The 12,293-nt window shown below is 49.5% G+C and overlaps 1 protein-coding gene across 2 annotated transcripts in view; it reads right to left on the reverse strand.

Annotated features, from left to right (window-relative positions):
• ITGB2 (integrin subunit beta 2) overlaps positions 1-3,929 on the reverse strand; it is a 29,181-nt gene extending 25,252 nt beyond the window's left edge. The window contains exon 1 of one of the 2 annotated variants that reach the window (XM_059886548.1): positions 3,603-3,921. The gene's annotated coding sequence lies outside the window, so the exon portion shown is untranslated. 2 annotated transcript variants of the gene reach the window in all.
• Positions 3,930-12,293: the final 8,364 nt, after the last annotated feature.

Raw genomic sequence — 12,293 nt, forward strand, 5'->3', positions numbered from 1 at the left:
CCTCCCCTGGAAGCTTCCAGAGTGGTGGAATCAGGCCGCGTGGGTGTGAAGGTCTCTGCATTGCAGACTGGCCAGATCTGAGCACCCAGGAATCTGACCCCACACTGTGGGCTCTGTGGTGACCCGTGGGCAGAGGGCGGAGGCCGTGAAGGCCTGGGCCACAGCGACCTGACCACGGCAGGCACGGCCAGTCTTCAGGGGGAGCCTCAGGCAGCGGGCGTGGTCCCTGCCTGGACAGTCACTCAGGACCCCAGGTCCCAGAGGACCAGGGCTGGGTGATGCCCACAGCAGCCTCCCTGTGGGCCTGGCTGCCACTGACACCCACAGCCTCAATTCGTCAGCAGCTCCCTGGCGTGGGGAGGCCAGACCTGCTCCCCATTCCCGGAGGTGGGGGAACCAGACCTGCTCCCCAGGGGTAGGGGACCAGACCTGCTCCCCATTCCCAGGGGTGGGGGAACCAGATCTGCTCCCATTCCTAGGGGTGGGGGGCCAGACCTGCTCCAATTCTCCCAGGGGTAGGGATGGTGGCTCTGAGGGTCCCTAAGCCCCACAGCCAGGACAGATGCCAGGACTGGGGCCCCCATCAACCTGACCCCAGGGTTGCTATGCCTAAGTCTATGCCCAGTGCCAAGTGACTGTGGACAGGTCACAGTGACTTCCCATTCTGGACCTCGGTTTCCTCCCGGTCACAGAGAGCCAGGGGTGCTGTGAGCGTGAGTCTCATGCGCCAAGTACACAGGCCCAAGGGACCCAGATGTTTGCTCAAACTCTTCTCTGAATGTGCTGCAAAGATGTCTCTTAGACGGAGTCAACGTTGAATCAGTGGACTCTGGGTAAAGCAGATTGCCCTCAATGCTGTGGTTGGGCCTCATCCAATCAGTTGAAGGCCTTAAAGGAAAGATGGGGTCCCCCAGGAGGAGAGACCTCTGCCTCTGGACAGCCTGGAACTCCAGCTGTAGCATCAGCTCTCTGCGGGTTCTCCAGCCTGTCCTGCAGACTTGCGGTCTGTCAGCCTCCATAGTTTCACAGGTCAGCTCCACCAAACCAACCTGTCTCTCTGTACAAACACATGCAAACACGTGCACATGTTTACACACACACACACACACACACACACGTGCACATGTCCTGTTGGCTCTGTCTCTCTGGGGAGCCCACACTTCATAGCTCCCAGGAGAAGCACCTCAGGTTCAGGGAAAGCTGCTGGCATTTTTTGACAGCACCTCCAGGTAGGTGGGCACAGCTGTGCCTTCCTGCTCCGTGTGTTTCAGAAGCGGCAAGGGTGCCTGGCTCCCACATCTCTCTGCCCTGCAGGGGTGGCACCCCAGCCCCGAGTCCATGTGCTCGGCTGCAGACCTGGCCTCATGGGGTGCCATGCTAAACAGGGATCGTGCCAGGGCTCACGTGGAAGCTTGAGTCTGCTGGCTCCCTGGCACCCCCAGCCCTGCTGCTCGACTGCTGGGACGGTGAGCAGCCTGGACACCCCTAGCTATTGTGGGGGACCCTGGAACAAGCAGGAAGGCCTGCCCGGGTCACAGATTGGCAGCTTGGGGACCAAACTGCACCTGCTGCGTCACCAAGATGCCCACTCACCAGTGGTGGGAGCGACTGGAGACCCCAGGCCCGCCCTAGGGCTGCCGTCCGCACGGCCTGCCCTGCCCAGGGTCAGGGGGTGAGTGGGGGAAGGTAGGGGAGGTGGGGGAGGGGAAGGCGGGGGACATGGCTCTTTCTGAACAGCCCAGGTTCCCTGCCCACTGCGGCAGCTGGACATGGACTTCATCAGCCTGACCATGACCCCATTCCAGGGACAGGGCCCCAGAGGCCAGGGGGGTGACAGATGGCAGCATGGCTGGGACAGGTGGGTCTTGGCATCCCAGGGCCCCTGGGGCTTGGCCCCCCACCCTGTCAGCCACTTGCTCAGTAGGTGCAGGGGGTTTGGGTGGTGCCTCCTTCAGACCTCAGCTCCTGGCTCAGGTGGGATTGGGTGAGATGACCTACAGCCCATTTTAGGTCTTGTTTAGGGAAAAGGGAAATGGACAGGGGCCACATTAGCATTGCAGCCCCGCCCACCTGCAGTGTCACTGGGACTTCACTGTTCCCAGAACTGGCATTCTCAGCTGGCCCCACCACCCACAGGGGCTTAGTCACTAGCGTCTGGTAGCTGCCCCCGTGATGTCGGCTCCAGAGGGACTGAGGGACACACGCACAGTGACAGGTGTGCAGGCTACCGGGCCCCACCCCCACATGCCTTCCAGACCAGGGGGGCCAGAGTCACATGGGGCCCCTCGGGCTCCACGCTGCCCCACCCACGGGGTGAAAACCTCTCCACAGTCCAGTAACCAGCCAGGCATGGCCTGAGCTGAACTTGTGGGGCCCTATGGACACAAGGCCAGCCTTGCCCACAGGCCCACATCGCCACCTCCCAGGGAAGTGGTTTTCGAATCACAAGTCGATTAGACCATCAGCTGGAGTGCAAACTACTAGCCCATTTCACAGATGGAGGCTGAGCAGCCAGCCTGGCCCCACCCGTTTGGCCAGTGTGTGGGCGGGCCTCTCCCATCCCCTGGACAGCGACGCCCCCTCTGCTGAGCTTCTGAGAGGCCCCTGACTTTCTGGGGTATCTCCCCTCAGAAACCTCCAGGAGCTGACTGTGACCTGCCCCAGGGCTGCGCTGGCTTGGTCCAAGCCAACAGCTGTGGGCAGGCACGTCCATGCAGATTTCAGCTGAGAAACCCGAGGCCGGCGGGGCTGAGTCTGGCTGCCTGGCCAGCCGAGCTCCCAGGAAATATCTCAATTTACTCCCGTCGGGACAAATCCCAGGGCAGCCAGGAGTCCCCTTTCCCTGAACTCATCTGGGTCCTTGGACCCTTGTCCCCACACTCCCAGGGGACAGGCCTCCAAGGGCCTGGTTGCGGGAGATTTAGGTCACACACCCAATGACCGCCTAAAGCTTTAACTGTCTCCCCGCATTTTCACATCATTAGGCCAGAACTCATGAGCCTCTGGACCCTGAGAGAAGAAGCAGACCTGCCTTCAACACAACGCACCATGGACACAAACACACACAGACACACACACAATGCACCTGGATACACACACAGACAGACACACACAAAGCACTGTGGACACACACATACGCACAGAGACACATACACTCAGAGGTACCACATGCACACAGACACACACACAGAACAAACACACACAGACACAAAATGCACCATGCACACACAGACACACACAGACACATACACTCAGAGGCACCACACACACACACAGGGGCTCGCTGGAGGACAGACCTGCCCGGCCAACTGTGGAAGCATGAAGAGAGGATGGGGACAGACCAGGGCAGGAAGAGGAGGGCACGGGGCAGGGGGAGGAGGGGGAGGCCCGGGAACCCTCCTTCAGAGCCCGGCCGCGCAGACCCCGTACCCCCGAGAGGGGCCTGGCCTGCCTCCAGCCTCCTTCTGGCTCTGCGGGGCCTAGTGGCCCCCAGATCAGGGGCTCAGCAAGCGCCTGGGCCTTGTTGAGAGACTCCCACGGCGGGACCGAGGCTGAGGTCTGCGCGCATCCTTCCGCCATGCTGGCCCCATCCCCTTGGTTACCTGCCTCCCAGCAGCCAGTAGCTCTGCAGCAGTGGGCTCAGCGCTTCCCCTCGTGGGGTCTCAGCTCAAGGGGCCTGGAGCGGACGACCAGGGCCACCAGGGCCCCCGCAGCCTGGGCTCCTCGGAGCTGCTTCCCTCGGGAAAGACAGCAGCCGGGGCCTCAAGACTGAGCAGTTCCCCTTCAGAGAAGCTAGCCCGGACACAGAGGAGCCTCTGTCCACTCACCCCTGGATGCCCTGGAGACCTCGGCAGGGGTGTCCCAGCTGGACTGGCAGGGGCTTCGGCTCTGCTCTTCACCAGGCTGGTGCTTCGCGGATCTGGGAAGACACTGGCCACTGGAGACCCCACGGGTGAAGGCGCGGTGCTTCCTGTTCTAAGTCAGCAACTTGGAGGAAGTAGTTACATGTGCTTGATTGCACCACTTGGGGCCTGTCATCCAGCCCCGGCCCCTCTGCCTACACAGCTCCAGCCCGGGGGCTGTCAGAGGAACAACATGCACACAGACACACCATCCATTATACATGCTCAGGGCGGGAAGCGGAACAGGGTGGGAGCAGATGGAGCAGGAGCAGGGCCCCTGGCAGCACCGCCTGTGCCCTCAGGGGATGGGGAACCCTGGAGGGCAGTGCCCAGGAATTTGCACCCCTGGAAGCGACAGCCTGCAGACCGAGCACACCCATCAGAGAAGAAGCAGACAGGCACAGAGGTTCCAAACTTGTATCACAGAAATGGAAAAGCATCACAGGGCCCGAAGGGCAGAACAAGAAAGTGGAGAGCAAATCACTGAGCAGGCTGTGGGATCAGCTGGGGGGACAAAGGAAAAAGAGACTCAGAGACAGAGATAGAGAGAGACAGAGAGACAGACAGCACACAGGAGGAAGGGGAGGATAAGGATGAGGAGTAAGAGAGGAGAAGAGGAGACACAGACTGATTACATCCACAAAGAAACAGAAAGCAGAACCTTCAGATGAACCCAGTCTCACAAACATAAACTACCCTTAACTCTGTTTGGAAGATGCAATCTCAAAGACAGATAGATGGAGAAATCCAAGAGGAATCCAAGGGTGGGTGTGGGGGCAACAGTAACCAAAGAAATAAGTACAAATTGTTGAGCCTAAGTAACTGTTGATTTTAAACAAATGATAGGAAACATTTAATATTTAAATTAAATTTTAATATTTTAATATTTAATTTTAATAATACATTGTGACTTGTTGTTCAGTTGATAAGTCATGTCCGACTCTTTGCGACCCCACGGACTGTAGCACAACAGGCTTCCCTGTCCTTCACCATCTCCTGGAGTTTGCTCAAACTCACATCTATTGAGTCAGTGATGCCATCCAACCGTCTCATCCTCTGTCACCCACCTCTCCTGCCCCCAGTCTTTCCCAGCATCAGGGTCTTTTCCAATGCGTCAGCTCTTCACATCAGGTGGCCAAAGTACCGGAGCTTCAGCTTCAACATCAGTCCTTCCAATGAATATGCAGAGTTGATTTCCTTTAGGATTGACTGGTTTGATCTCCTTGCTGTCCAAGGGACTTTCAAGACTCTTCTCCAGCATCACAATTTGAAAGCATGGATTTTTTGGTGCTCAGATAGGAAACATTTAATTTTACATGTGGTAACTATTAAAACTCTTCTAAAGAAGAGAAATAGGCAGGTCTTCCCTGGTGGTCCAATGCTTAATAACCTGCCTGGCAATGCAGGGGACATGGGTTCAATTCCTGCTTGGGGAACTGAGATCCCATATGCTGCGGAGCAATTAAACCTGAGCACCACAACTACGGAGCCTGTGCACCCTGGAGCCTGCGCTCCACAAGAGAAGCCACTGCAGTGAGAAGCCTGCACGCCACCACTAGAGAAAGCCCATGAGCAGCAACAAAGACCCAGGGTGGCCAAAAGTCAATAAAATAAGTAAGTAAATATTTTTTAAAAAGAACAGAAATAGGAAGTACACAGCTGAAGAAGAAGGAAATATGAGAAAAAAATTTTTTTAAGGCAGAAGCAATAGAACAACAAGAAAGGACTGTGAACTAAAAGCCCACAGTAAGACTTTAGGAATGGTTTCAAAAATTCCAGAGAACCCAGAGTTCCAGGGTTGCAGCACCTGTGAACAGGCCAATCTCTCCCTGTTCAAATACAGTCTTGGTGACTTTTTTTGAAAAAAAGAACAAGTTCCAATTAGATGTCTTCTATAAATGGAACTTCCTCTTTATGGAACTATTTCAGAAAATACGACAAAAAAGGAAGAAGAGATTGAGATGCAGCAGTGACTGTCCCTGGCAGTGACCCCACAGAGACATGCCAGTCACAGAGACACCCCTGCCACTCACAGACGTGTCATCTGCTGCCCTAGGCCTTGGAACGTGTAGCAACAGACATTAAGATAAATAAATAAAATAACTGATGCTGAAGCTGAAACTCCAATACTTTGGCCACCTGATGCGAAGAACTGACTCATTGGAAAAGACCCGGATGCTGGGAAAGATTGAGGGCAGGAGGAGAAGGGGATGACAGAGGATGAGATGGTTGGATGGCATCACTGACTCAACGGACATGAGTTTGGGTAAACTCCGGGAGTTGGTGATGGACAGGGAGGCCTGGAGTGCTGCAGTCCATAGGGTCACAAAGAGTCGGACACGACTGAGCGACAGAACTTAACCGAACTGAAATAAAAGTAACAATGTTTACTCTTGAACCCCAATCACATCAACACTTTATCCCTTTGATTGGGAACAAGGAGGACAGAGGGCTGGGCTAGTGGGCGTGGCAGAGATGAGAGAGCACCATCAAGGCTGGAAAGAAGCCCCCAGGACCAAGAGAGGTTGCATGAGAGAAGAGTAGGTGTGGGAACCCCAAGACAGGAGACTGGAGAGACAGGAGCCACTTACCACGCCTGGACCGCAGGACATTCACAAACTACCGTCAACAGCTTTAGGCGTGTTAAAGGTTCCGTGATTATCTTAAAGAATCATCACCTTTTAGAGTCCCAAGTTAAGATATTTGCACAGGGTGTTTCGGGTTTTCTTCCAAACAATCAGGGGTGTGGTAGGTGGGAGAGAGTGGAAAGTGAAAGTGAAGTCGCTCAGTTGTGTCCGACTCTGCGACCCCGTGGACTGTAGCCTATCAGGCTTCTCTGTCCATGGGATTCTCCAGGCAAGAATACTGGAGTGGCTAGCCATTTCCTTCTCCAGGGGGTCTTCCCGACCCAGGGATCTAGCCCCGGTCTCCTGCATTGGAGGCAGACGCTTTAACCTCTGAGCCACCAGGAAAGCCCACCAGGGAGAGAGTGGGCAGGGATGTAAATAAGACAAGATTAGCCGGGAACTGATTGTTGTTGAAGCAGATGCTGAGGACACATGGATTCACTAAACTGTCTGGTCTATTTGTATATGTGTAAAATTTTCTGTAGTAAAAATTTTTAATTCTAAAAAGAAGCATAAAGTTGCCTAATGGGGGTAGAGGTTCAGTTTTGCAAAATGAAAAAGTTCCAGAGTTTAGTTGCATGACAGTGTGAATATATTTCATAATAGTGAACTTTACACTTAAAAATGGTAAAGATGGCTAAATTGATGTTATGTATTTTACCATAATTAGAAAGAAAAAATGTTACCTATTAAATTGTTAAAAGTGACATTGAAGGCTGAAAATAAAGGATTGGAAAACATACATATCACATAACAAAATACTAAAGATACAATATAGAGATAACATTAAAAGATAGAATTAAATGCAAAAAAAACACATTAAATGAATAAAGATGTACATAATGAAAGTTCCAATCCACAAAGAAAGTTCAGCCATCCTAAATATATACTAAACAAAATCACAATACATGAAAAATAAAAACTGACAAATACGTAAGTGAACAGATACAACCACAAACATAGCAAGCATCTTAATATGCCTCTCTCAGAAATGAATAGATCCCAAAGAAAATTAGGTCTATGGAGAACTTGAGGAATATAATCCCCAGAGGCAGGCATGGCAACTCACTCCAGTATTACTGCCTGGAGAATCCCATGGACAGAGGAGCGTGGTGGGCTACTGTTGCAAAGAGTTGGACATGACTGAAGCAACTTAGCACACGCTCACAACCCTTTATTTTTAACTTGTTGCAGTAAAGTTAAAAAGGGAGGGAAGTAACAAGCAGATCATTTATTAAGCCACAAAGGAAATTTCCATTTGTTCCAAAGCACAGAGATCATAGAGGCCAAATTCAGTGTAATAAAAGTAGATGACAAGTAAAGAAGGTTGTGTGTATATTAGTTACTCAGTTGTGTCTGACACTTTGTGACCCTAGACTACTCTGTCCATGGAATTCTCCAGGCAAGAATACTGGAGTGGGTAGCCATTCCCTTTTCCAGGGGATCTTCCTGATCCAGAGATGGAGACCTGGTCTCTTGCCCTGCAGGCAGATTCTCTCCTGTCTGAGCCACTAGGGAAGCCCGAAGCAAAGAATAGCAGTAAAGAAAAACCCAGCACTCCCAAACTGGAGCCAAACCCAAAATGGAATAAAAAGATAACTTGTGGCCTTTCATGCACAAGAGGAAGCAATTAAAGTATGGATCTGGAGCTGTCTGTATTCATACAAGACACCCAAAACCATAACACTGAGGTTAAATTTAAAAACAAACTGCAGAAGAAGGCTTCCTACTACACCATGCACATTTGATATGATCCCAGGAAAAGCACCCACACACTCAGGAACCCACGTCTAGGGCAGCGGCTGCCTCTGCAAGTGAGAAGGCAGTGGTCCTGGGAGATGGATGCAGAGGGCTTTAGTTTTGTGTTTTAAAGTTTTATGAAGAAGAAAGAAGAAAACTTCTGGGCAAAGTAAAGCAAAATATTAAGATTTGATAAAGTTGGATGGTGGGTATATGGGTGTTGATTATGCTGATCTCCACACTTTTCTATAGTTCAAAATAATTTATTTTCTTTTTTAATGAGCATTTTTAAAACAAAAATTTTATTTATTATTTTTATAGTTTTGGCCATACTGGGACCTTTGTTCCCCAACCAGGACTGAATCCTCACCATCCTGCATTGAAAAGTGGAATCTTAACCACTGGATCACCAGGGAAGTTTCCAAATAATTTTTCTTTCTTTTTTTTTTAAAAGGAACTAACAGGGAGTGACTGCAAATGGGCATGGAGATCTTTTGGGGGTAAGGGAAATACTTTAAAAATGGACTGTGGTGGTGACTGAATAGATTTGCAAATTCAGCTAAAATTCATCATCATTAAATCGTACACTTAATATGAGTGGTATTGGCTTGCAAGCTCTGTCTTAATGCAGCTGTAAAAAAATGAATTTAGATTAAGAATAAGAAAAAAAGGGCCAGTAGCTTCCAGTCCCAGCTGAGACAGAGTAAGCCCAACCCACTCCATCTCTACAGTGACCACAGCTGAAAATATCACACAGGATAAAATGGAGCAACTTTCCAGACAGACTAGGGGGAGAAATCAAAACCTGATGAAAGGCTGCTTTCATTGCAGATGTCTCCTACACCCACGGGTTAGATTCAAGGTAGCTTGAACCCCAGGAGAGACAGGAGGCATGACCAAGAGAACCCTTCCTTTCTGGTCAGTGGACTGGGAGGAGCAATGCCCTGAAAGACAGACAGAGTGAAAGAGATGCCCTGTTTCATTTTCCTAGTCTTGCCCTAGAGGCAAATTCCTGTCCCAACGCTGCACCCCCAGCATGGTGGTAGTGGTAGCAGCAGCTACAGCAGCGGAAGCTCTGGTCACTTTGACCCACAGGCGACCCAGTCACAGAAAGCAGGAGGCACACCAATGCAGGAGGCTGAAGTTCCTGCTTTATAGCCAGAGGACAGGAAAGGGAGCCTCAGGAAGCCGGAGAGCTTGGGAGAAATTAATAAGAAGATCAAGAAGGAGAACACATAAAGCTTCACATGAAGTTCCAGACTCAACTCTGGGCTGGGAATGTATGGAAATGACCCAAAAGAGCAAGTCAAAGCCTTTGAGAGTTGAATCATGGTGTAGATAGACCACCGTCAAGGTTGAAAACTGGATCAGGGGGTGCAGATGAGAAGTGGATTCAAACAGCACTGCAGAGAGTCTGAAAAGTAAACTCACATTGGAACCACATCCCACAGGAGGCAGATCTGAACTTGTGGTCTAACCCAACCAGGCTGATGGGTGGGGCGGGGGCAGGGTTGGGGGAAGAGCAATGTTGGAGAACACTGGAAAAGATTTTGAGAGGATCATTAAACAATGTCCAAAATGTTTAAAACATAATCCAAAAGTTCTCAAACAACAATAACAACAAAGAAAATCTGACCAAATTGTAAGAGGAAAAAAAAAAAAATACTAGCTGCCAACTCTGAGATGATCCAAATGTTGAAATTATCACATAAAGCATTTAAATCGATAACTTAAAATATGCTCTATTATGTAAAAAACACATCTTGAAACAAATGCAGAAATACAAAAACTTCAGCAGCAATATAAAAGCTATAAAAAGAAATAAATGGTATTAAAATATGATTATAGATTTTAAAAAATTCATTGAGTGGGCTTATTAGGAGGGTAGTGAAGACAGCAGAGTGAGTGAACTTGGAGACCAGTAGAAATTATCCAATATTAATGACAGAAAGAAGAAAAGATTGACAACAAATGAAGAGAGCCTGGGGACCTGTGGAATAATATCAAGAGACCTAAGGCTTGTGTCACTGGAGCCCCAGGGTGAGAGGAGTAAAGGGCTGGCCCAGAAAAAGTATTTGAAAAAATAATGGCTGAAAAATGCCCCAAATTTGATGAAAAAATATACTACTGCTACTGCTAAGTCGCTTCAGTCGTGTCCGACTCTGTGCGACCCCACAGACGGCAGCCCACCAGGCTCCCCCGTCCCTGGGATTCTCCAGGCAAGAACACTGGAGTGGGTTGCCATTTCCTTCTCCAATGCATGAAAGTGAAAAGTGAAAGTGAAGTCACTCAGTCGTATCCGACTCATAGCGACCCCATGGACTGCAGCCTACCAGGCTCCTCCACCCACGGGACTTTCCAGGCAAGAGTACTGGAGTGGGGTGCCATTGCCTTCTCCAAAAAATATACATTTACAGATTAAAGAAGCTTAGCAAACCCCTAACAAGATATAGCTGAAGAAAATCAAGCCTATACACACCCTACTCAGACTGCTGAAAACCAAAGACACAGAAAAATGTCCCGAAAGCAGCCAGAGTGAAATGACGCATCACATGTAGAGAAGCAATCGCTGGAATAACGGCAGATTTCCCGCCAGAGTCCACGGATGCCAGAAGACAATGGAACAACCTGTACAAAAGCTCTGAAAGGAAAGAAGTCCTTTCCCTCAGCTCTGAATTCTATTCCCACCAGTGAAGGGGATACAAACACATCCTCTGACAAAAGTAGGAAAACTAGTGTTCAGCAGACAAGCTCTAAGAGAAACCGTAAGATTTCAGGAGGAAATGGTATCAGAGGACAACTGGGAAACCTAGAAATGAAGAAAAAAACAGCAGACCCAGTAAATAGCTGGTAAACATGTACAGTATTTCCCCTCTTCAGTTCAGTGCAGTCACTCAGTCACGTCTGATTCTGCGACCCCATGGGAAGCAGCATGCCAGGCTTCCCTGTCCATCACCAACTCCCAGAGCTTCCTCAAACTCATGTCCATTGAGTCGGTGCTGCCATCCAACCATCTCATCCTCTGTCATCCCCTTCCCTCTGGCCCTCAATCTTTTCCAGCATCAGGGTCTTTTCCAGTGAGTCATTTCTTCACATCAAATGGCCAACATTTTGGAACTTCAGCTTCAGCATCAGTCCTTCCAATGAACACCCAGGACTCATCTCCTTTAGAATGGACTGGTTTTCTATGATCCAACGGATGTTGGCAATTTGATCTCTGGTTCCTCTGCCTTTTTAAAATCCAGCTTGAACATCTGGAAGTTCTCGGTTCACATACTGTTGAAGCCTGGCTTGGAGAATTTTGAGCATTACTTTGCTAGTGTGTGAGATGAATGCAGTTGTGCTGTAGTTTGAACACTTTTTGGCATTGCCTTGCTTTAGATTGGAATGAAACTGACCTTTTCTAGTCCTGTGGCCACTGCTGAGTTTTCCAAATTTGCTGGCATATTGAGTGCAGCACTTTCACAGCATCATCTTTTAGGATTTAAAATAGCTCAGCTGGCATTCCATCACCTCCACTAGCTTTGTTTGTAGTGATGCTTCCTAAGGCCCACTTGACTTCACACTCCAGGATGTCTGGCTCCAGGTGAGTGATCATACCATCGTGGTTATCTGCATCAGGAAGAGCTTTTTTTGTATAGTTCTTCTGTGTATTCTTGCCACCTCTTCTTAATATCTTCTGCTTCTGTTAGGTCCATACTGTTTCTGTCCTTTATTGAGCCCATCTTTGCATGAAATGTTCCCTTGGTATCTCTAATTTTCTTGAAGAGATCTCTAGTCTTTCCCATTCTGTTGTTTTCCTGTTTCTTTGCATTGATAACTGAGGATGGCTTTCTTATCTTTCCTTGCTAGCCTTTGGAACTCTGCATTCAGATGGGTATCTTTCCTTTTCTCCTTTGCCTTTCACTTCTCTTCTTTTCTCAGCTATTTGTAAGGCCTCCTCAGACAACCATTTTGCCTTTTTGCATTTCTTCATCTTGGGAATGGTTTTGATCATTGCCTCCTGTACAATGTTATGAACTTC

Source organism: Bos taurus, chromosome 1 (genome assembly GCF_002263795.3).
Source record: "Bos taurus isolate L1 Dominette 01449 registration number 42190680 breed Hereford chromosome 1, ARS-UCD2.0, whole genome shotgun sequence".
Taxonomy (NCBI): Eukaryota; Metazoa; Chordata; class Mammalia; order Artiodactyla; family Bovidae; genus Bos; species Bos taurus.